Raw genomic sequence first — 23,223 nt, 5'->3', positions numbered from 1 at the left:
GGGGGTTGGGCAGCATGTAACCCAGGAGAAGTGGCAGCGGAGTGTCATCCAGGCAGTGATTGTGCTTTGTTGTAGCTAGTGTGGTGCTTAGCAAAGGTATGCCATGCTAATGAGGGCTTTTCAGAAGTAAAAGTTGTTGGGAGGGGGGGGGGGCCCACTCTTGCCGCTATTGTGGCTTAATAGTGGGACCTGTGAACTTGAGATGCAGCCCAACATGTGGCCCCTTGCCTACCCTATCCGTTGCTGTGTCGTTCCCATCAATTTCTTGAATTGCCCAGATTTTCACAAACGAAAACCTTAGCGAGCATCAGCGATATACAAAAATGCTCGGGTCGCCCATTGACTTCAATGGGGTTCGTTATTCGAAACGAACCCTCGAGCATCGCGAAAAGTTCGTCTCGAGTAACGAGCACCCGAGCATTTTGGTGCTCGCTCATCTCTAGAGAACATATAAACTGATCAGCTGTGGCATTAAAACCACAGACAGGTCAAATGAATTACATTGATTCCTTCATGACAATGACAGTTAAGGCGTTGGATATATTAGGCAAAATTTACTAAGCCCTGCCTTTCCTGTGCTGGGTTTAGTAAGATTTCCTCTAGCGCACCTTGTGCAGAATATGTGAAGACCAGATGTACATTTCTGCCATAATTTATGCCAGCTTGAGTCTGGGGCAGCCACGTCCCCTCCAGACAAGCCACACCCACTTTACTAATAAGTAGCGGGGCCAGCACAGGAGGGCAAAAAGGTGCAAAATTTTAGTGTAAGCAGGCCTTGTGCAACATTTTGTGACTTATAAGGAAGGAAAAAGAAAAAACAAGCCTTGCGCTCACGGGAAAAAGCAGGAACGAAAGTAAATTGATTATTTTAACTTAATCAATTTTATTACATATACATTATATGTAATAAAATTGATTAAGTTAAAATAATCAATTTACTTTCGTTCCTGCTTTTTCCCGTGAGCGCAAGGCTTGTTTTTTCTTTTTCCTTCCTTGTACGATTTGTAACGGGCTCCGAATGATTTTTGTGATGACTCGTAATCCAGGCTGTGCGGCTCTCTACGGATAAGGAAAAAAGCTTTATATGCCTTCCAGGATTTCGGTGCTGGTGAGATCTAAGTTTATTACCTAGTCTCACCTGAGCACCCGGTGAGTAACAAAATCCTTCTCACCAAGTTTGTTTGTGCTTGCTATATACCTTGGCGCTCTCCTCACAATTATTTTGTGACTTATGTATGCTAGTATTCTGGTGTGCAGCATTTGGTAACTATCCCCCTTAGATCTTGAAGTTAATGTATTAGATACAGGAAAATTGCACATGTCTAAGGAACTGGGAAACTTTGACAAGCACCAAATTGTGATGGCAAGATGACGGGTGAGAGCATCTCCAAATTATCGTGTCTTGTGGGATGTTGTCTGTATGCAGCTATTAGCATCTACCAAAAGTCGTCCAAAGAAGAACTACCAGTGAAATAATTAACAGGGTCATGGGCGCCCAAGGTTCATTGATGTGCACGGGGAGAAGGCTAGTCTGTTCCAATCCCGTAAAGGGTCTGCTGTAGAACAAATTGCTAAAAAAGTTAATGCTGGCTATTTGTGTTGCTTGTCTTGATTGCTTGGGCAATCAAATTTCCAGATTTTTGCAAAATTGGATTAGGTTAGCTGAACCTATTCTTGGCAAAAATTGCAGAAAAAATCTAATTTCCCATAATGCCTGCTGCAGTAGCAGCATGTAGCTGGTAGGTGCACTATTTAGACACAATCGTCTGCTATTGTGTCTGTCAGGCATGGGCGTTGTCCTGCTCTCCCTGTTCGCTGAACTTATTTATTCTCTTTCAGCACCCCCATGGTTATTTGCTTCTGGGCCTCCTGCTCAGCTGATGCCCCTTTTCTAATCATCTCCCTATATAACTGCCCTGGGCCTTTCACACAATGCTGTAGTGTTGTTGGCTGATTCATGTCCATAACTCCATGTTTAGCCACTACTCCGGCAGTTTACTTGCTACCTTGCTTTCTGCTCTTGTTCTGTGTCCTCCATTCATGTAACCAGCTGTCTGTTATCCTCGTGAGTCTGCCTCTCTGTCTATCCTTGTCAGTCTGTACCTCCTTTGTTCCTGAATTCTGTATTGTTCTGTTGTTTGTTTTATAGGTGCTCTGTCTTGTCAGGTCAGTCAGCACCTAGAAGAAGACCGTGGGGTCATCCCTACCGAGACGAGTGCTCTGTTTATATGTAGGGGTTTCCATATCCTAGTTATTAGTTCAGGGCAAGATACTTTCCCTAGTTTCCATCTGCATATGAGGTTCGTACATCTGGTATCTTACCTCCCAGGCTGGGTTCGGCCATGAACCATACTGGACTGGGTCATCACCTACCCGGTAGGTTGACACAGTGGTTCCACATCCACAGTCGTTACAGTAGCTAATCAGCCAAGGCACCTTGCTTATGTCACCGAATGTGTCCTTTATCTTGCATATGGGCAGCAGTTTCATTGGAAGCCTACATCACATGACCTAACTATATATAACATAGGCACAGTGTAACTATTGGCCATTTTACAGTTGATCGCAGGACAAAAAAGCTGCATCATGTTATTATGCCTATATAACATGTGGTCTGTTGTAAATAGGGACAGATATTCTACAGAGGATATATTAAGTTCAATGGGGTTCTATTAGAGGAGCAGAGAAAGTTGCTGCATCGTGTTTATATGCCTATTTGAAACGTGTTCTGTATATTCGGAGAGGGAATATCCCTGCTGCTGTCATTGTATATAGCAGTTAAGCAGACAGAAAAACTACTCCTTAGTATGGGGAATATTGCAGTTCTCTATTTGTGTTCTCAGACTTCGTTCTGTCATGAGTCCGGCCACTAAGGATTATTTGCAGGATTTACGCAGAAAGCAGTGGGGTTTGGGGAATTGAAATACATTGCGTCAAACTTCGACAGCTGACAAAGATACAAGCTGTACTCCATGGCCTTCTGTTCTCACATATTGTGCCTCCCAGAGATTGCAGCCTATTTTCTTGGTGGCATTTCTTTTTTTTGTTAATATAAAATTAAAAGAACCCGCACAGGAAAACAACAAAACACACAGTGTATGTTATCAGTCTCAGACATCATTCAAAGCCACTAGTCCAGTCACTACAAATTTTTTACAGACCTTATGCAGCTAGCAATGGGGTTTGGCGAATTCAATTACACTGCACCAAACAGGGACAGCTCGCAAATATACAAGCTATACTGTGTGGCTTTCTGTTCTCACATATTGTGTCTCCTGGGAATTGCGGCTTATTTAGTTGACCGTGCTTTTTTGAATAATATAAAACAAAAAGATAACTAAACAGGGAAACAACAAATACACACAGTAAATGTCAATGGCCTCAGAAGTCATTCTACGTTAACTGTCTGGCCACTACAAATTATTTGCAGGCCATATGTAGCTAGAAGTAGTTTTCTAACTATTCAAACTACAAAAATAGCTAAGTTACATATAACTACAATAAATAATAAATTAAAAAAATACCCAAATAAAACATTTAAATAAAAGCAATGGGTAGGAGATGTGTTGGTACTGGTGGCGAAAAGATGGGAGAGAACAGGACAAGTTGGCACTTTAAGCAGCTCCTACTGAAGCAACAGCTCCACGTTTACAGGAGGTGAGGCAAGCCGGCTGCATTTCCTTAGAAGTGATTCTAACTATTCATTACATCCGCAGCACGCAGAACAGGTCATGGAGTGGATGACACAGCATGCCTCAAGAACCACCACCTCTACTTCCTCCTAGGAGCAGGCACACAGCAGTCAGTCTGCACCAGGCAGCCATAAGAATCCCTCCTCTACTTCACCAATGCCAAATGCCCCGCACCCTCCATAGCAGTCCACACGGGTCAGTCTGAGGAGCTGTTTGATCCTTCCATGTCATGGATGTCAATAGGACAGTCCTAACAACCAGAGGGAGAAGACCAAGACATTGAATTCACTGATGGTCAACCATTTTTTTCCTCCAAAAAGGAAAATGAGGGTGGCTTAGTGCACCCGGTCAGTCCTGCATAGGCAGTGCATATTCAAGGGGATACAGAATCGGAGGTGAAGCTCCCGATGCTTACTGTGGCATAGAGTCTACTCAGGAGGAAAAAGATGATGAAGAGAAAGAGGAGGTTAAGGAGAATGAAGTACTCAATCTAACATGGACAGACAGGAAGAATCATGCTTCAAGGGGAAGATGGAAGAGGCGGACTTTGCAGGGCAGCATCCCACAAAGACAGCGAGTAGGGTGTTGCAGAAAAGCAAAAGGGCAGTGCCGCCACCCTCAGCTACTACTAGCCACAGCAGCACCAACATTAGGCCCACAGTTAGTTCTGCTCACAGGACTTGTACAGCCTGGGCATTCTTTGAAACCGCAGATGATGACAGAAGAGTGGTCATCTGTAAGATCTGCAGTAAAACGTGGTAGGAGTGTAAACAACCAACACAACAATGGCATTGGCTGGAATCGGCACATGTGACGGGGGCGGAGCTTCGCGATGCCGCGTACAAGGGGGCGGAGCCAAAATGCCTGAGATGCCGAGCCGAGTCGAATGGAGAAGATAGATCTGCGCAAGCGCGTCTAAAAAAGCAAGAAGACACCGAAGTTAGACGGAGCCATGGCAACGGGGACGCCAGCAACGGAGCAGGTAAGTGAATAACTTCTGTATGGCTCATATTTAATGCACGATGTATATTACAAAGTGCATTAATATGGCCATACAGAAGTGCTTAACCCCACTTGCTTTCGCGAGACAACCCCTTTAAGTGTAGAAATAAGGAGATGATTTTTTATTATTTTTATTTGCACAAGGCCACAGTATAAAAAAAAAAAAACAATAAAACTTTCCCAATGCATTGTAACGGTATGTGGAAAATGCACTGTGTTATCCACGTGCTATGGGAAAAAATGGGGGATCTGTAGCAAAACAGTGTAGATTTTTTTAAACAATCTTTTTTTATTAAAAAACAACCGAGACAGTAGGGAGGGTAACGCCCTCCCTGGGAAACCATCTACATAAGTGGGCACGCAGGCTTAAGCCCCATTTACATGTGATGAATGTCAGGCAAATGATGCCCAACACTCGTCCCCCAACATACTCTCTCTCGTTCTGTCACACAGGAGCGAGTATCACTGGCTCTCTGACAGAGCGGCCAGCAGGGGGCGGGGCAGCTCATCGTTCAGGATCACTGGTCATCGGTTAGGCTGCATAAAATCCTGAGTGTTCAGTGTAAACAGCAGCCGTTCAGTACTGAACAGCCACTATGTTAGGTGAAATGGGGAGAGCGAGGAATGAAATCTCCTCCAGCCTCCCCACTGTGAGCCAACAATACTTGCTCCTGTGCAACAGCACAGGAGCGAGTACATGCGGAGAAGATTGTCGGGCATCGTTTAAATGGGGCTTTAATTGAGGCACATGAATAAAAAGAAAAGTAACCCTTGTGTTCAGTTAGAGAAATTACTGCATAAACTGGTTGACAGACCGAAGATAAAATTTACATTTTGCCTTCGTACCAAGGGCAATTCAGCACCATTGAAATAGAAAGCAACTCAAAGAGATGGGGCGGGGGAGGGGAAAGAGGAAGTAGGGATGTAGGGTATGGGTGTATTGGGGCAGGGGGAGGGGGAAACTGCAAGAGGTCTATTAGCATTTTTAGCCAAACTGATGTGCACATTACTAAAAGAGACAAGAATTGTATGTACACATATTAGATACTATGATCCACATTTGGGTTTGTTTTGTCTTCACTATAACCAACCCATGGCGTCCAAAATGACTGGAATTTGTCCCATGAGCCTGTTTCCCAAGCTGCGATTTCAAAGCGGAAAATCTGAGAGACTTTTTCCCTCCACTGCTCTACTGTAGGGATCTCTTTCGTTTTCCAGTAGTTTTGCGGCTGATAAGAGATAGGAGTCAAGGACTTATTTGAGGGTCTAAATTGTTTAGAGGGTTTCCACAGTAGGACCTTCTCGGGTGTGATGGTCTTAGGTGTTACGCATATTTTATTAATCTTTTCAAGAATTAGCTGCCAAAATACTTTGATCATTGGCCGATGCCACCATATGTGGAGGAGTGTTCCCTTTGGGATTCACATCTCCAGCAAATATCCGACTTCCCAGGGACTACTTTTGCCGTGTGTAGATTTTAAATCTGCAGGATCTCAATAGTTTGTTGCAGATTTTCACAGCAAAATTCATCTTTCAGTGAGCAGGGTAAATTCCACGGTAAATCTGCAGGAACATCCATGATAAATCTCTGGTAACAACAGCTCATGTGAATTTTTTGCGTTGGAATGTAGCCTTACCCTTGGGGACCTCCGAGATGGGCGGAATCCAACACAAACCATGCTAAAACACATGGTAAATGCTACACCAATCTTCTTCTGAATGCGGATTTGCCTCCATGTGGATTTTGATGCGAAATTGAAATTGGCTTAATTCTGCTGGCAATTCCACTTCAAAATCCACATTTATGGCTCCTACCCACTTGCGTTTTTTTAAACGCGATTGTCAATGGGAATTTCTAATGTTAAAAACCTATTGCACAAAAATCGCAAAGCACCAACTTGCGATGCGTTTCTAACATTAGAAAGTCCCATTGACGTTCCCGTTAAAAAAAGGAGCGATATCACAGCATTAAAAAAACGCAAGCGGGTAGGAGCCCCTAGATATGTAGGGTTTAGTGTGGATTTCTGCAGTGGCAGATTCAGCTGCTTATTCCTTCCCGTATGAAAGGCTCCTTAAAGTCTTCAATTGACATTAACATTTAAAGCCACGAGTCTTCAGTTGGTTATTTTAGAGAATTGTAAAAAAACATGTAATAAAATTGATCCAGTACAGAAATGTGTGGATCGCTACTGTATGTAGAGCACACCTACGATGCGGCTTCTTAAACACAAAGTAAGTCTAAGCACATAGGTAATTGTACACTATCATTTGGTGCAGATTGCTGAAAAACACTTTTAGTTCAGTGAGTCTATAGAATCAGAAGAACAGTTAGAACACAAAAATAATTAATGCTGGAAAATGGAATTTAATATAGAAAATCCCTTCGTGCCATGCAGTACAACGGTCTACTGCCACCTCAGAATCAACATCATGGTGCACTACACCCCTGGCTCTAATATATATATATATTACAACCAGGTGCCGAGGGTGTAGCTACAGACTCATGGGCCTGAGTGCAAGAGTTTAGCCTGGACCCCCCCCCCTCCCCTCCCGATGTTACCCACTATATTACAAATGTCTGCAGATCTACTCACTGCGTCCTAGAGTTCTATGATGGAGCAAGTTTAGATCAGTAGAGGCAAGACCGTATTACCTCTGTGTGAAAGTAGCCTTTGTGTATACAGCATGTAATGCTGGCTTGACCAATGATGTGAACTAGGTGTAGATTAGGAGGTACTAACAGAAAAATAATAAATGTGCCTTCACTCGGGTGGTTTGGATAAGGTACAAAATGCACCAAAAAGCTCAGCAGTAACTGTGTGCATTTTTGGTGCAGTTTTGTTGGGTTTACGATAAGAAAAAGCGGGTGGTAAAAAAAACACACATGGTTTTACAGGTACGGTTTTTATCGCATTCAAACCTCCCTTTCTGCATGCATCCTAATGGGATGTGGTAGTAAAGCGCGATACGACATGATCATTATGACCAAAGCAGTTCCATTTTTACATCACCACTGACATGGTGTATAGATTGCAATGAGCAGAAGTTACCACCTCCTGAAAGGGGCAAAAAGATGGCATGGCATTGCACAGGAGGAGTCAGGTAGGAACTTTCAAATGTTGATCCAGGGATTATTCTGACTACCATTATGGAGTCGGGAAGGATTTTTTTCCCCTCAATTGGATAAATTAGTTTCTGCTTCATTGGTTTTTTTTTTGCCTTCCTCTGAATCAAGGGGAAGGGGGTGGAAACAGGCTGAACTGGATGGACACTGCAGCGTCCAAGGAGCGTGCCCCCAGCCTAGGAGACAGCAGGGTAGAGTATGGGCCTTATCACGGGGCTCTACCATCTCCCACCCTGAGGGTAGCACGGGACACGCCCGAGTAACCAAGGGCAGGCTTTTCGAAGGGGTAACCCAATCTGTGGTTTACATTCAGTCCTTGTCACTCGTGACACCACCGTTCCATCCTATATGGTAAATGCATAATATGACAACTAAAAGTCCACACGCAGAGTTTCAAAGTTAAATCGGGAATAGAGCTCGTTTACTTGAAGGTTAAGTCACAGTCTAAAACAGATTACATCCACCATTAGGACACTGGTGCAGGCAAATTAGTGGTGTGACAGGAGGTTCTCTTGGGTTGCTCCAGATGATCCACAGTCGAGTTATCTGCATGACCCGGTCTCTAGAAAATCCTTCTCTCTTTTTCTGTCTCTCTCTCCATACCGATACACACTCACATCTAGGAAAAGGCATAAACTAATAAAATTAAGAATTTTGGGTAAAAATGTACAGTGGTGCCTTGGGTTAAGAGTCGAATTTGTTCCGTGACGGAGCTCTTAACCCAAAACACTTATAAGTCACATCAATTTTCTCCATTAAAATGAATGGAAAAGCCATTAATCCGTTCTGAAAAGCAAGAGCTTCCATTGATTTCAATGGGGATGCCGCTGTCCCATTGAATGAAATGGGCTGCCAGCAACCCCTGCAGTGATTTTCGGGGAAGGGCTTTAAATGTAGACCCTTCACTGAAAGTCATCCCTAGCTGTAGTAAAAAATAAAAAATATATATACTCACCTCTTCCCTGCTGCTGGGGCTCAGCCGCGTTTCCTTGCTGTGTCTTCTCCCTGCACTGCTTTGAAGCTTTTCAGCAGGCGGGATTTAACATTGCCACCTGCTGAAAGGGCTGTGGCTGATTGGCTGAGTGCTCAGCCAATAACAAGCAGCACTCTGCCATATATTGAATTCAGAGCGCTGACTTTGATTGGCTGAGCACTGTGACCAATCACAGGCAGCGCTCAGCTGTTATTTAATGAATGGCTGAGCGCTGCCTGTGATTGGCTGAGCGCTCAGCCAATCAGACACAGCCCTTTCAGCAGGCTGGGATTTTAAATTCCCACTTGCTGAAAAGCTTCAGAGCAGTGCAGGGAGAACAAGCTGCGGCTAGACACGCCTGAGCAGTGGCAGACAGGTGAGTATATATTTTTTATACACAGCTAGGGATGATTTTCAGGGAAGGACTTATATTCAAAGCCCTTCCTCGAAAGTCACTGCAGTCTATTGCATTCAATGGGGCCGCTGGCAGCAGCGATGGCCCGATTGGAAGCAATGCTGCAATGTGAAATCAGAGCAAAAATTCAGGAGAGAGCCTGCTTGCAAGTCAAAAAGCTCACAAGCTGAGGCACTCGCAGCCCAAGGCATCACTGTATTTGGTTTTGATCATTCAGAAAACTACCAGCAGTTGTGACCACAACCTGAGGGCTTCAACAGATGAGCGTGTGCGCAAATATGCTCGCTGCAACGGAGCATATATATTCTTTCTTTGCATTTCCCTGCATCGCTTCCTCTTAATTTTTTTCTAATCTGCCATAGACTTCTAAGGTAGCTGTCTGCATAAAACGCAGAAAGACTGGGGAGGATCTATGTTCTCTTGCGTGCAGGGATTGCGTGCAAGAAACACACTCATGAGAATAAACCCATTGAAATCAAAGGGTTTGCTTCGTCACATTTTGTGGGTGTAAGCCTAATGCGCGCAAAAACGTGTGCAAACACAATCGTCTGTTTAAGTGCTGAAATCATAAAACCTTTTTTATTGCAACTTACAATACAACACAATACACCAGCCAAGGTGTCGCTTTTAACTGTATTTTCTGCGCTGCCAGGGACCATTCACATCGGCGCGGGACACAACCATGCCGGGATTGAAAAGGCTGGGCAGCATAATTAGTCCGGGTGTTATCGATTTCCCTGCAAAATTGTGCAGTTCATTGCACAATTTTGGGGGGACCAGGTACACATTTGTGCACCCATATAGGAATTCCATAGAAATCTACCATTCTTATGGTGCACAAAAATAAAAATACGGTATGCGCAAGAGCAAAAGTATGAAAGAACCTATTGAAAACAATGGGTTCTATTCTCTGCACAATGCACGTGCTCGTGTGGTTAAGCCCTTATGCTGATGTCCCCAGCCAGGAGCACGCAAGTATATGGAATACAGGACGTATGTAATATTAGAATGATGTGATTCCGGAATCCAGCGGCCGGCCTCCATGCCTCGCCTCCATGTTTTTGCACACTCTTCATGTATTAGGTGCATTCCTGGCAGCTCCGTGCGCCTTGACAGAAATGTACGCCCCTCCCGACCAGGTGTACATTTCTGGCACAATCTATACATAATTTGTAAGTCTGAGGTGGCTATGCTTCCTCCTGACAAGCCCCACCCACTTTCCTCAAAAGTGGTAAGGCCAGTGCAGAAGGCTGAAAAGTTACAAGAGTTTTGCGCAAGTGGTCCTTGTGCCAAATTTTACAACTTTTCTACACCAGAAAACATTCATAGAGTTGTAAGGGATAGTTCAAAGAGTATTACTCCATGGCAGATGATGATACGGAAAGAGACCATGGAAAATAAGCGGAGGTCAGCGCAGCCAATAATCCAGAGTGGAAGAAACCGGGACCACCCGTGCAAGCCGCCTGTCATCCCCCACAAGAACCATCATTTGTGACACTGTTTATTATTACAATAAACGCATTGAAGTTCAGCATGAATTACAACGGACTGTCCGAATTCCTTACCTGTAACGTTCGCTGCCGCACTTGTGGACAGGCACAGTTTAGTGCACAGCGCCAAGAGGTTCCGGCTTGCTCCACTACCGAGGACCTATCAGCGGTGACCAGGAAGTGTTACTGCCTTTGTTGAGTCAGGTACAGGAAGGGGAGGGCTTTCACCACTAAGATCTGTGTCACAAGGGCATATTTGCGCACACAATACGCAGAGAATAGAACCAATTGATTTCAATGGATTTGTTCACATGAGCATATTTTTCCTATGCATTTTGGTCGCACACAAGAACGCGCAGCATACCTATTTTCCTGCGCATTCTTGCAGCAAACGTCCCCATAGAAGTCAATGGGCATGCGCAAATGCAAGCAAAGTATACTCTGAGGTGCGTGAAACACTGTATTGTAACGTAATACGCTTGCTCTTGGGCATTTTTTTTTTGTGCAGTGAACAAGTGTATTTTGCACTCATGCCTGTGCAAATACGGGGCGTAATTGCGCAGGCATCGGTCATTCACACAGGTGGGGGAATCACCACGCCCTGATTTAAAGGGCTAATTTGCCTAATAAGGTGCCGGTAATCACTGGTATGCGCTGCTTTAAACGCATACCCGTGCAGGCAGATTTGAGCACCTCCCAAAGACCTCTATAGGGCTATTTGATGCACAAACACGCACAAGATAGGGCAAGACCTATTTTCTTGTACTCGTGAAAACAATGGGTACAAAACAAAAAGTGAGAATGAACCCATTGAAATCAATGGGTTCTATTCTCTGCATTATGAACGCAGGGAATTCCTACGCGCATAATCGCGTTTAACCCTGGAAGGTGTTAGGTCCACTAAACTGTAGACCTATCTATCACACCAGCCCAATTGTATCCACACACTATGAATTCTTTCACTATGGGCTTCTGCATCATGTGAACCCAGTCTAACTACCAGTCTAGACATTGGTCTCCTATGTAGACAAGATGATAGTGTGTGAACTAGCAGCATCTAACTAATTCCTCTTGGCCGGTCTCAGATACCTCCTCGCCCCAACATGATCTGCAAGCTTGTTCCTCTGTATGCTCTTCCCCTTTTATGTAGCCTAAACCGGAGGATGCAGAGGGGGCGGATCACTCGATCCCGCAGAGCGGAAACTGTAAGGTATCGGGAGGAAGTGAGTTAGATGGAGCCCAGTTGAAGATAAATCAATGTGTGAGGTTGGCTTAAAGTGAGTAGAGCACAGAAGTGTGATGTGTAGAGAGGTGCACTATTACTATGTAGGGGTACTAGAACTGTGTTGGGGCACTATTACAGTGTGTGGGCACAAAAGGAGGCACTGATAATACATGGAGGTGATAAGGGGACATTATTACTATGTTGTGAGCGGTAAGAGGGCACTTTTACTGTGCTAATGCAAGACAAAGGAAGGCGCTGTTGCTGTTTAGGGCACAAAGGGGGCATTATTATTAGATGAGGCACTATTACCTACTGCTGCTAATTATATGGGGGTAAACATAAATAAATGAGTACACTTGGGGGAGCAGCAGGTACAGTATTGGAGGAAGCAGCAAGGTAGCACTGTGAAAAGGGCAACATGATGGGACATTTGTGTAAAGGGAAGGAAATAGGTGGTGTGTTTGGTGTAGAAGGGAGCAGTGAAAGATGCCTGAGCAGCCAATTCTGCAGAGACAAGTAATGGCGAGAAGTTGTCATTAAAGACTAGGGCAGGTGGAGAAAAACTGAGAAAGTGAATGACTCTAATCAGGATAAAAACCATCACATGTGAGTTACTGGATTTAACTATGCGTACTTCTACAAGTATATCAGAGCCAAAAGGGTTGAAAAATAAAACAAAGGAAAGGGTACTTACCCATCCTCAGTCCCAGCAATCCAGCACTGCAGCCATGTGATTCCTCTAGTCTCAGTTGACAGAAGTCAGGTGACAGCTGCCAGCCAATCAGAGGCCATAGTATCACGGTCCATTCTCCTGGCATCAGTGCTCACATCCTAGGCACCATAATGCCAGGAGTTTGGCAGGCAGTGGTCACCTGACTTCTGAGAGCAAGCAAGTACCCTTTGTATTATCATTTTAACCCTTTTTAGCTCTTCTTTTAAAAAGTTTATTCTAACTGGACAACCCCTTTAAACTAGCAATATATGGAGAAAATTCCAAGGCACCACAGGTATCCAAAGTATTATTTTACAGTAATGGTTTGTAATTTTAAAAGATAATATAAATAAAGATGGCATTTTATTTTGGCTTTTCTGCAAAACAACAACTACAAACAAGTACAAATGTGTCAGGGCTCAAACCCAGGACCTCTTGCACTCCAGTTGACGGCTCTCTCCACAGAGCCATCCAGGCCTTGGACAGCTCCTCTGCCAAGCCTAGCAATGATCCTGTGTTTCCTGACCTGTTCTTCTCTTCTAGCTCCGCCCAGTTCCCAATCAAGCAAACTATAAAAGCCTGGCCCCAGTGAGAGATTATTGTGCTTGCTGCCTTTAGTCTAGCTCCTGCTACTGATGCTCCTCTCGATACAATTGCTGAGACATACTGATGCCAACCTCTTGCTTTCCTCTTGACAATGATACCCGCCTTATCCAGTGTATTGCAAACCGAGACCTACAAATACTGACCTCTGGCTTCCCTTTCTGACAACTCTACCCACCTCCTCCATTTGTACTGCAAACCTGAGGCCATCAGTTGCTGTCTCCTGGCTCTCCCTTGACTACTCTCTGGACCTGCATGGTTACTACATCTGTGGCTCCAAATCTAGCACCACATTCAGAAAGACAAAGTCATATTTTTGCATTAGACATAAATTATTTGCAACAGTTCAACTGGTAGTTAACCATCTGCATTCTTCAATTACCCCAGAGAATAGTGAAAAAGAAACTTTATACCTTGTGAGAAAGAAAAAAAAGTCATTTGAGATAGCACTGTGCATGTGAATCACCACTTAAATTGAAAAGTAGAGACAAATCTAAGCTTGGTTGAACCATTCAGCATTCAGGCTTCTGTTTTGTCCAGGTTAATCCTCTACCCTGACAGATCATCCACCCTGCACAGCTCTTATATTAAGGCATCCAGGGATCTTTCAATCTTTTTAACGATTCGGACAACATGGTCCACGAATGCTGTTAAGGAGGAATGAGCATGCAAAATGTTTGAGCTCTCCTGTGGGTCAAGTGGTTGGAGATATTATAAACGAGGGTGTTGAGAGATAATAATATCGACGACAGGAATGCCCCTGGTGGGTTCCTCTGAGGGTATCCACGTATGGAGTGTCATGTCCATTACCTATGAGCTTAGTACATGCGTCTGTCTCAATACAGTGCAAAAATTAGCAGGGGCCAAGTCCCCTGTGCTCAGTGTGTACAGAAATGCTCATGACACTGTGTTGAATGCTTTTTCAGCGTCATTGTAATTTTTGGTAACCCCTTCTCCATTGCCTTAACAGGAGCAGTGCTAGATGTCCTAATGTTTTTGCAGGATTGTCTATACCAGGTAAATCCACGCTGAGATGGGTGAATAATGTTGGGTAGAAACATTTGTAGATGGGTTTGCCAATAGTTTTATAATAGTCTGCATTAAGTTGCGAGATTGGGCAATATAATTGAAGGAGCAAATTCTCTCTATCTTGCTTGGGGATTAAAATGGTTTTGGTGTCTGAGGCTCCCACTAGCGTATGTCGGCCGCCATTTGCACGGTCAGCCGATATACGCTACCATCAGTTGCGTTAAAGCTCCTGAACGGGCGCACAAATCGAATGTTTGTGCGTCTGTTCACAGGACATGGGCCCCACCGCATATACACCGAGACTACCATGTCGTTGCCCTTTTGCCCTCCCTCCCTCTCATAGGCTCACCTCTACTCTCCTCCCTGCTCGCTCTTTGCAATAGGAGGAGGAAGGACAGGGGTGGCACTTAGCTCCACCCTTGTCCCGCCCCCTCCCATTGCAAAGAGCGAACGGTGAGGGAACAGAGGGAGGGAGTATAGCAGCCATGCTGCTAAATTGCCTCCCACATCCGGCCGCTGTGTGGGCTCCCATCGGAGCCCATGCAGCGGCCAACATATTCCGGCCCAAACGATTGTTCCAGGACTATTTTTTGGGCCCGACGTAAAAATGCCTGGCACTATATTGTTGGCCGGGCGTTTGTATGTCACGGAAATATGGCCATGTGATCTAATGCATTGGAATCCAATGCATCAGATCACAGCCTATATTGGTCGGCCATGAAAACGGCGGGCCGATATGCGCTCGTTGGAAAGAGGCCTAAGGCCTCTTTCACACAGGCTACACAATCTTGCTACAAAATGTATGTATGTGAAGCTTACGGCTTCCAATGGGTTCTTTCACATGAGATGTTTTGTAGCCTGAAAGAACCCATTGGACACCACGGGCATCACATACATGTGTTTTGTAGCGCGTGTGAAAGAGGCCTCAAAACCAATCTCTTGTAGCCTTTTATTACATATATATTTTAATAGAGAATCATTAGGAATGGGGTGACAATTTATAAAACTCATTAGAAAAGCCTTGTGTGCCTGGAGTCTTATTATTTGGGGACTTTGCTTTCACTGCTCTGATTTTGTCCTCAGTAATCAGCAAGGTATATAGCAGAAAAAAGGAGAGAAATGGCAGTATTACTTTTTGGTGTTTATATATCCACCTAAAGGCATAATAAAAACACATTAATAAATTATATCTACCCAATAATCATTTCATTTAAAAATGCAAAACGCCCTGTAAAATTCAAGCCTTCCTTTAGCTACAGTGAGGGAATGATAGAAAGGTTATAGCTTTTGGAATGCAACACACACAAAAAATTCCTTACACTCAAAATAGGATTCTGAAAAGGGTTAAAAATTAAATTGTAAGGTGGAAAAAAAATCACTTAAAAAAACACCTTTTTTTATTATTTTTGTGTACAGTAGGCATCCTTTATTTAATAATTGCCCCATTCAATAAAGTAAAAATGAACATAACCCATATCTCCAAAACCATAACAACTCTGTTTTAGGTCAAAGTGTGCAAAAAAAAATAAAAATTTGACTCACTTTCCCCAAAAATGTAAACAACAGAATATGTATTTTTTTCAATGCCATTTTTAAATTGCGGTTGTAAAGCGCAACAAAAAAAGACACGTGTGAACGCAGCCTAAATTAATCAAAAAAATCTACAAAAAAGTCTTTTTTTTGTTTAATTCTTCAATCTGCCGGATGCAGTAACACTCCTTTCCATTCTAATTTAATTCGTATACACAGAATGCTATGAATACCAGAAACCTGTTTTATCATAAGCTGCCATTATATATATTGGCTCAGTTAATCATTTTTTTAAATATACTATTTTCTTATCGAGGCATATTAGAATTTTTCACTCATTTCACTGTAAGGTATGCAAAAAAATGTGAAAGAATTTAACATTTGAGGAAATTTTACCCACAGCCTTTGAAAAAAAAAAAAAATCAATAAGCCAATTTTAGTTTCTCTCTATCAAAGTTGTTTCATACTTGTCCATTTTAAAACAGGGCTGCAATACTTTAATGGGATTGAGAGAGCTCTTTGAAATGTATGCCAATGATTCCTGTCATTTCATGGCAGCCCGGCCATGGTTCACTGAGCCCCCTCTTTCTCTCTTGTCAGCTCAGCTGAAGACAAGCATTTAGTTGCAAACTTTAAGCAGGTTGTGCAAAACAGAAATGATATGGCTGCCTCCCCTCCCGCACAATAATGTCACTCTGGGTCAATGTGAGAAGGTCAGGGTTCTCCTTGTAAAACTACATGATACCACTTGCCCGTTCGAACAAGTTAACTGCTGAATGTGATCCCGGCAGACACAAGACGATTCAACCTTCTTGCAAGTTGCTTGTGTTTCATTCCGAACGAAGAAATGGAGATTTTCCTGTGGTGCTACAATCATGCTTCTTATTAGGACATTTTCTCCAACCATTGTTGCAGGTAATAGATTTAGTATAGACCGTGTGACTTCACCGGGATGCCGTGACCTTCAAAGCAACATGTTTCTTTTTTTTTTAGATCTTTTTGTTTAATTTCCCCTTGCTTCTATTGGAGAGGCCCAAGAGTGATGCCCATCTTCGAAGCTGACAGGACTTCAAGCAAGGCCATTGCCCTGATTTTTTCTGCCTTGTAGCACACAAAACTAAAATTGTATGTCAGGCCGAGATGTCGGGGAGCTGACAAGATGCCCCAGTGACATTTCAGCTGGAAAGAGCAAGTGTCTTGCAACCAAGTGGTCAAATATCAAATAATAGGTCAAGCAGGAAGGAGTTCAGTTTTAACCGCACAGAGGCTACTGGTAACTTATTTGACAAGCTGTAGGCCGCTCTGTGCCTTGACAAAGTGATGTTCTGTTGGGTATCGCTCGACAGACTGTTCTTTATCGCCTTCAGAATATGAGACATTTGACATTGATTAAACCTTTTAACCCTCAAAGGTTAAAACATTGCTACTGGTTTCAGAGAACAAAATGAATTGTAATGTCCTGGAACAGTAAGGAGCCTCGATGAAGAATCCTATGTGACCGATATGTATATGCCACACACTATTCCTTAAATGCGCATTACATTTATAGTATATTAAGGTTGTTCTAGGTTTTCACACGGGTTGTACTGAATTCTAAATTAATGATCATTTTCAAAATAAACTACGATGAGAATAGAGGTTTTTAATTTTGAGTTAAATATTAGATCAAGACATTGACAAGCCGAATCTGAGATTATAGTGCGAAAGCAAATATCATTGTGCATATTAAGCCCATGTAAAAAAACATGTCAGTCATTCAGCATAGAAGGTATATAAAGGTTGTGCCGCTATAATGCTAATGAAATTATTGTAGAAGGTTTCATAAATATATCACACAAATCCTGATCAGGCTATTACAATTATTGATTTGCTTAAGTTTTTTCTTGACGGATCATTTAGGGGTTTTTATGGGATTATTTTCCCTTTAGTATGTCACACTGATGAGGGGCAAAAATCCCGAAACAGCTGTCTGTAAATGGATTCTGGGTCAGGAACGCAATTAATTTCTTTAGCGAGAGCACCTGGAAGGCGAGTGAAGAGACTTCTAAGGCCATTCATGTTCCTCTGGGAAATATGCAAATAGGGGAAATGGAATAATACCTCTGCAGCACCACCTATTGGAAGGCAGTATTCCTGCAAGTCAATGTTAGACGCTTTATACAAGCCTTGTAACAATGACTGGGAATTGAAAGCCAAGCATAATCCATCCACAGACAGCTGTTTTGGGGTGTTTGCCCCTCATCGGTGTGCCTTAGAAGTCTCCTCACTCACTCACCTTATAGGTTGTTGTCCTGCTGTGAGGCAACGATACTCGCTCCTGTGAAGCAGCATGGGAGCGAGTATGTGTGTGGACGAGTGTTGGGTATAGTTTGCCCGACATTCATCTTGTGTAAATGGGCCTTAAATCTGTGGCATGCCACACCACTCAAATTAGGAAAAGCTACATCTTTATGTTAGGATACACTATTGTCTCCCCTTCCATCATAAATAGGTAGGACCACCATCACTGTTTATCAATAGCATTGATGCTTTACCACCTCTTCCACATACATACCCTTCTCCATTTTACTGTATACCTTTTTATCATCACTTTTGTCCAACTAGTTAAGAGTCTCTTGGTCTATAGATATTTTATTAGAAAATGCATCTTTCTCTTGCCACAATAATACATTGCCTTGTATTAATGTGTGATTGACTGCCAGAGCAAGAATTAGAATGGGTGAAATTCAACCTGTTTTTCCCAGTTCTCCCAAACTAGTTGTTTAAAATAAAAGTTTGTTCTCAGACCTGAGGAGTGTCGCGTCCGAGTGGTGCTAGAACACCACGCCCAGCACGGATGCAGGGTGATGTTCATACAGAACCCCAAAAGGACCCACAGAATAATGGTGATTTATACTACTCTACACCAGACTATAGAAGATGGAACTAACTTAATCCTAACTAGTCAGGAAAAGAGGTAAATCCTGCCTAAATGGGGAGCTAGCGTCCTGGAAAGGATGGCCCCATGGTCTTCTCCTAGGACCTGGCTATCCCTATGGAAATGCCTGGAGGGAGACACTTAAATGCAGCAAAGCAACTTGTGTAAACACTAGAGTTGAGCGAACATACTCTGCCGAGCTTGATGCTCGTTCGAGTATTAGCGTACTCGATGGTGTTTGTTACGAGAGAGAGAGAGAGAGAGAGAGAGAGAGAGAGAGAGAGAGAGAGAGAGAGAGAGAGAAAACACGAACTAAGAAAAAAAAATGCTCGGCACCCGGGTGTCCCACATACAAAAATGCTTGAGTCTCCCATTGTAGTCAATGGGGTTCGTTACTCGAGTAGAGCTCTCCAATTTTACGAAAAGCTCGACTCGAATAACGCGGACCCGAGCATTTGGGTGCTCGCTCATCTCTAGTAAACACCAATACAACAAATGTAAACCAGCATTTGTTTGCAAGTAGATGTCTTTCACTGAGAATAGAGGCTCCAACCGCTACCAGTAACAGAACTGAATAAACAGCAATGGACAAGGGGAGGGGTAGGAATATAAAGCCCTCCTCACCTGCTGATAGGTAGCACAGAAAGGAACCACACCCTGAAACCTCTCAGCAAGAATACCAGCATGCACGGATTAACTCCAATCAGTGAAGACATCTGCTGCGAGTCAGTGATTTAGTTTTTTATTCTTCTTCTGACTACATCTGATCCATAATAGATTTATATGTATGGTCTACAGTAAGATGAAGGGCGATACCATTGTTGTGTGTGAAACTACTTCTAGTATACACTTACCATTCTTCAGGTCTTACCAAGATTTGTAGTTTCACATGGTACTAAATTATATTGCAGTCACTTTGCAGTTGATTTCTATACTGAGCTCAGTTCTTGTCCTATCCATATGTCCTCACTGACCTTGGCTCGCTACAAACACCAGCACCCAAATAATGTAGAAATAGTATAGAGAGGAAGACTGGGTGTGGGAGGACTTATTTAATTAACTGCTACACTGCTGGGAGAAGGGGCATCCAATCAGTGGAGCTGGTTCTAAACTTTTTGTTTTTACTAGGCGGAATAGGGACCCTACTCATGAACAGATAGTTGTAGAGAAGAGGGAGCGGAAGAAGGGGACAAGTGTGTCAAGCAATAGTGTCGTTAAGCCTTTAGATCTGGAGCCTATGCCCCAAATCATAGGCATATCACCCCAAACCTGGCCATTAGCAATTAAAGCAATCAACTTTGCTTCATTTGACTCATTGCCACTGTCTTTGCAAAGCAGCCCCAAGCCATGACTCTCCCTCCACCATGCCTGACAGTTGGGATGAGGTTTGGGTATTGGTGAGCAGCGTTCTTTCTCTCGCTGGACATAATGTTGTGCATTTGTGTTAAAAATCTCCATTTTTGTCTCCTCTATCTATAACATTTTTCTAGAACCATTGTGGAACATCCATGTGGTCTCCGGCAAAACTTGAGGCAAGCTGCAATGTTATTGGGCAAAAAACAGCATTTTCCTTTGTGGTGTCTTCCATGAGCACCATTCAGGTTCAGTGTTTTTCTTACAGTTAATAAACAAAGCTTTCTGAGTCTTCTGTCTTTTGCTCATAAGGAAAGCAGCAACAGTCCAAAACCTTCTCCATTTGTAGTTGATGTCTCTAAATAAAGATTGATGTACACCCAGGTCTTTGGCATGGAAAAAAAAGTATTTTTACATGTGTTAGTGGCTACTTGAGTAAAAAAAAAATGCACCAATTTCAATTCATTTTGAGACTTGCTTATTGGTAGTTTGCAACCTGCTGATAGTTGTAGACTGTTCTCATATGAGCATGTTCTCCCCCATCGTCCGTCCCTCCATTGTCAGCACTGTAAGCCGCCGCTCAATGCGTTGAGCAGCTGTGCTAAGTAGTCCATCCATTATAAAGTAGAACAGGCCGGACTACTTAGCAGCACCCCTTAATGCATTCAGCGGCGAATTCCAGCGATGACAATGGGGGAAAAACGGGAGAGGTAAGTATAAAGCCCACATCACTGGTCTCCACAAGTCACCTACTTTCAGCCCATAAGATTACTGTTACGTGTGCTGCTGGGATCTGTAGTTCTAAGCTGCCTAGCAGCACAAACCTCACAGGGTTAATTGATTGAGCTGGCTGGGTGTGGTACTTCCTGCTAGCCAATCTCCTGGGTCTGTGCTCTCATATAAGCCCAGCTCCTGGTCTGTCTGGTGTTCAGGGTGAGCAATCATGAATCTTTGTCTGTTGAAGTTTGCTGTGTGACCTGCTATCTGTGTCTTGCTGCAGTTTGCTGTGTGATCTGTGTCTTGCTGTTCATGTCCGTTTGTACGTTTATTTTCTGTCAGTTTGGTCTGCTGCGTTTGTTTGCTGTTCTGCGCTAGGTTGGCCCCTAGGGCCCTCTAGTAGATGTGTCTTGCTAGTGTAGGGACTGCAAGATATGAGGGGCCTTGCCGGGGCTTGCAGCTTAAGTTCATTGGCCAATGTACGAACTAACACCTTGCATTTATATTCAGTTTATGATCTGCTATTAGTGTTTGCATCGTGGCTGTTGTATGCTGTGTATTCTGGCTCTGTGTGTCCTGTTGTTCAGTCCCTGTCATGTGGCATGTAAATGCATCCTGTTCTGGTGAGTGGCTCCTAGGATCACTTAGGGCCCAGATCCGAAGACCGCTGGGCTGCCCTTATTGGGGCAATGTCCCCGCTTAGGTAGAGCTATGTCATCCCCCATGTAGCACAGGGACAGTTTGCCAACAACCCGTGTGCGTACCTAGTCCACTTTGGGTATGATCGTGTGGGCCCCGTGCTCAGTTTGCCCACACGAGCGTAACAATTACCTTATAGCGCTAAAAGTTGGTGACAGATTGCCTTTAGGCAATTGCACTCGTAAAATTTTCATGCACAATATATAGAAAATAGAACCCATTGATTTCAAAGAGTTTGTATCCAAGCATGTATTTTGTGTGCAGAATTGGGTTTTGTAAAAAATCTCCCAACATGCTCTATTTTTCTGCACATTTGTGCACCAAATGTCCCCATAGACGTCAATGGGGGTACACAAATGTGCGCGCAATACTCAAGAAGATGCATGATAAGCTGCTTAATTCTGCTGGAAAACGAACACATCTGGAACTAATTAGCCATTTCAAGTGGTGTGTCTCGTTTGCCGCACGCTAATGAACATGTCTTATGGGTGGAAATATTACAGTAAAATATGCTGAGAAGTTCGCAAAAAAGCATTGTTTGTTCCGCAAAAAACATATCACTAAGGCGTGTGTAGGAGCCCTTAGGGCTTCTTTAGACTGACGTATGTGCAAATGCACGCACTTCAGCGCTACACTTTTGCTCAGTGAATGAGGTGGATTTGCACACTTATAGTACGGGCCTGGAGCGAGGAGACTGTAGGGACCCATAGTGGAAGCCTCTCATGACCGGGGTGGTTAGGGATTGTTAAAGGTTAGAGAATGAAGGGGAGGGCTTAAGTGGATGATGTAAATAATGGAGGTGGGATTTAAGGGGTTAAAAAGGGGCGGATTGAGCAGGGCATCATTTTAAAAAAAGATCAGTTACAGGGGGGTTGTGAGGAGCGCACCCTCCATCCTGATTGTTTGAGTGAATGTTTTGTCATGGCAGCATTGGCGGGTGGCAGCTCCTTGAAGTTGGAAGTATTTCTTTTGGGGGGGGGGGGGGAGTTTTTGGTGGGTATGGCCTCACCGGATAATACTCCCTCCTTTTTGTTTATTCATTTAGTGTCGGGTGTTCTGGGATTTGGCTAATGGGGGTCAGTTATCCCTCCCAGCCTCATGTATATTTTAGCCACCGCAGGGCAGCTAGTGGTACTCATGAACTGGTTGGTATGGTTGTGGGCAAGGTACGTATTTATCAAATGTTATTTAAGCACCCGATTATTTGTGGCTCCAAGGACTCCCCCTCCAATGGGTTAATTTTTTGCTAAGTATTTATGTTATAATGTTTATATTAATAAAATGGCTGCCATGGCCAATTTATCCAAAATTTGGGTCGGGTATTTCTTTATAAAATAATTGTAGGCTACTGAGCGGCCGCTGTAAGCAACCCTGGCATGGTGCATAGGACTGTAGTTTTTGCACCCTGATTAGACTACTTAGTCCACATATGTTTTTCACAGAATTGCACAGTGTATTGCCCCTTTGCACGCGCATTGAGCGCACTTTTGCGTAACTCCCATAGACCTCTATGGATTCCTTTGTTACGCATTATGAAGAAAAGATAGATCAAGTCCCATTTTGGCCCATGCCCGCAATGCGTGTGCAAAACACGTTCATGAGAACGAACCAATTAACATCAATGGGTTCTATTCATTGCACATTCCACGTGTAGATTTTACGCGCACAAAAAAGTGCACCAAAATGGGAGTTTGAAGAAGCCTTTAGGGCTTAAACACCTGACCATGATTTTGTCATGTTTT

This window comes from Eleutherodactylus coqui, chromosome 5 (genome assembly GCF_035609145.1).
Source record: "Eleutherodactylus coqui strain aEleCoq1 chromosome 5, aEleCoq1.hap1, whole genome shotgun sequence".
Lineage (NCBI taxonomy): Eukaryota > Metazoa > Chordata > Amphibia > Anura > Eleutherodactylidae > Eleutherodactylus > Eleutherodactylus coqui.
The sequence above is the reverse complement of the archived record's forward strand: the minus strand, read 5'-3'. Positions refer to the sequence as shown.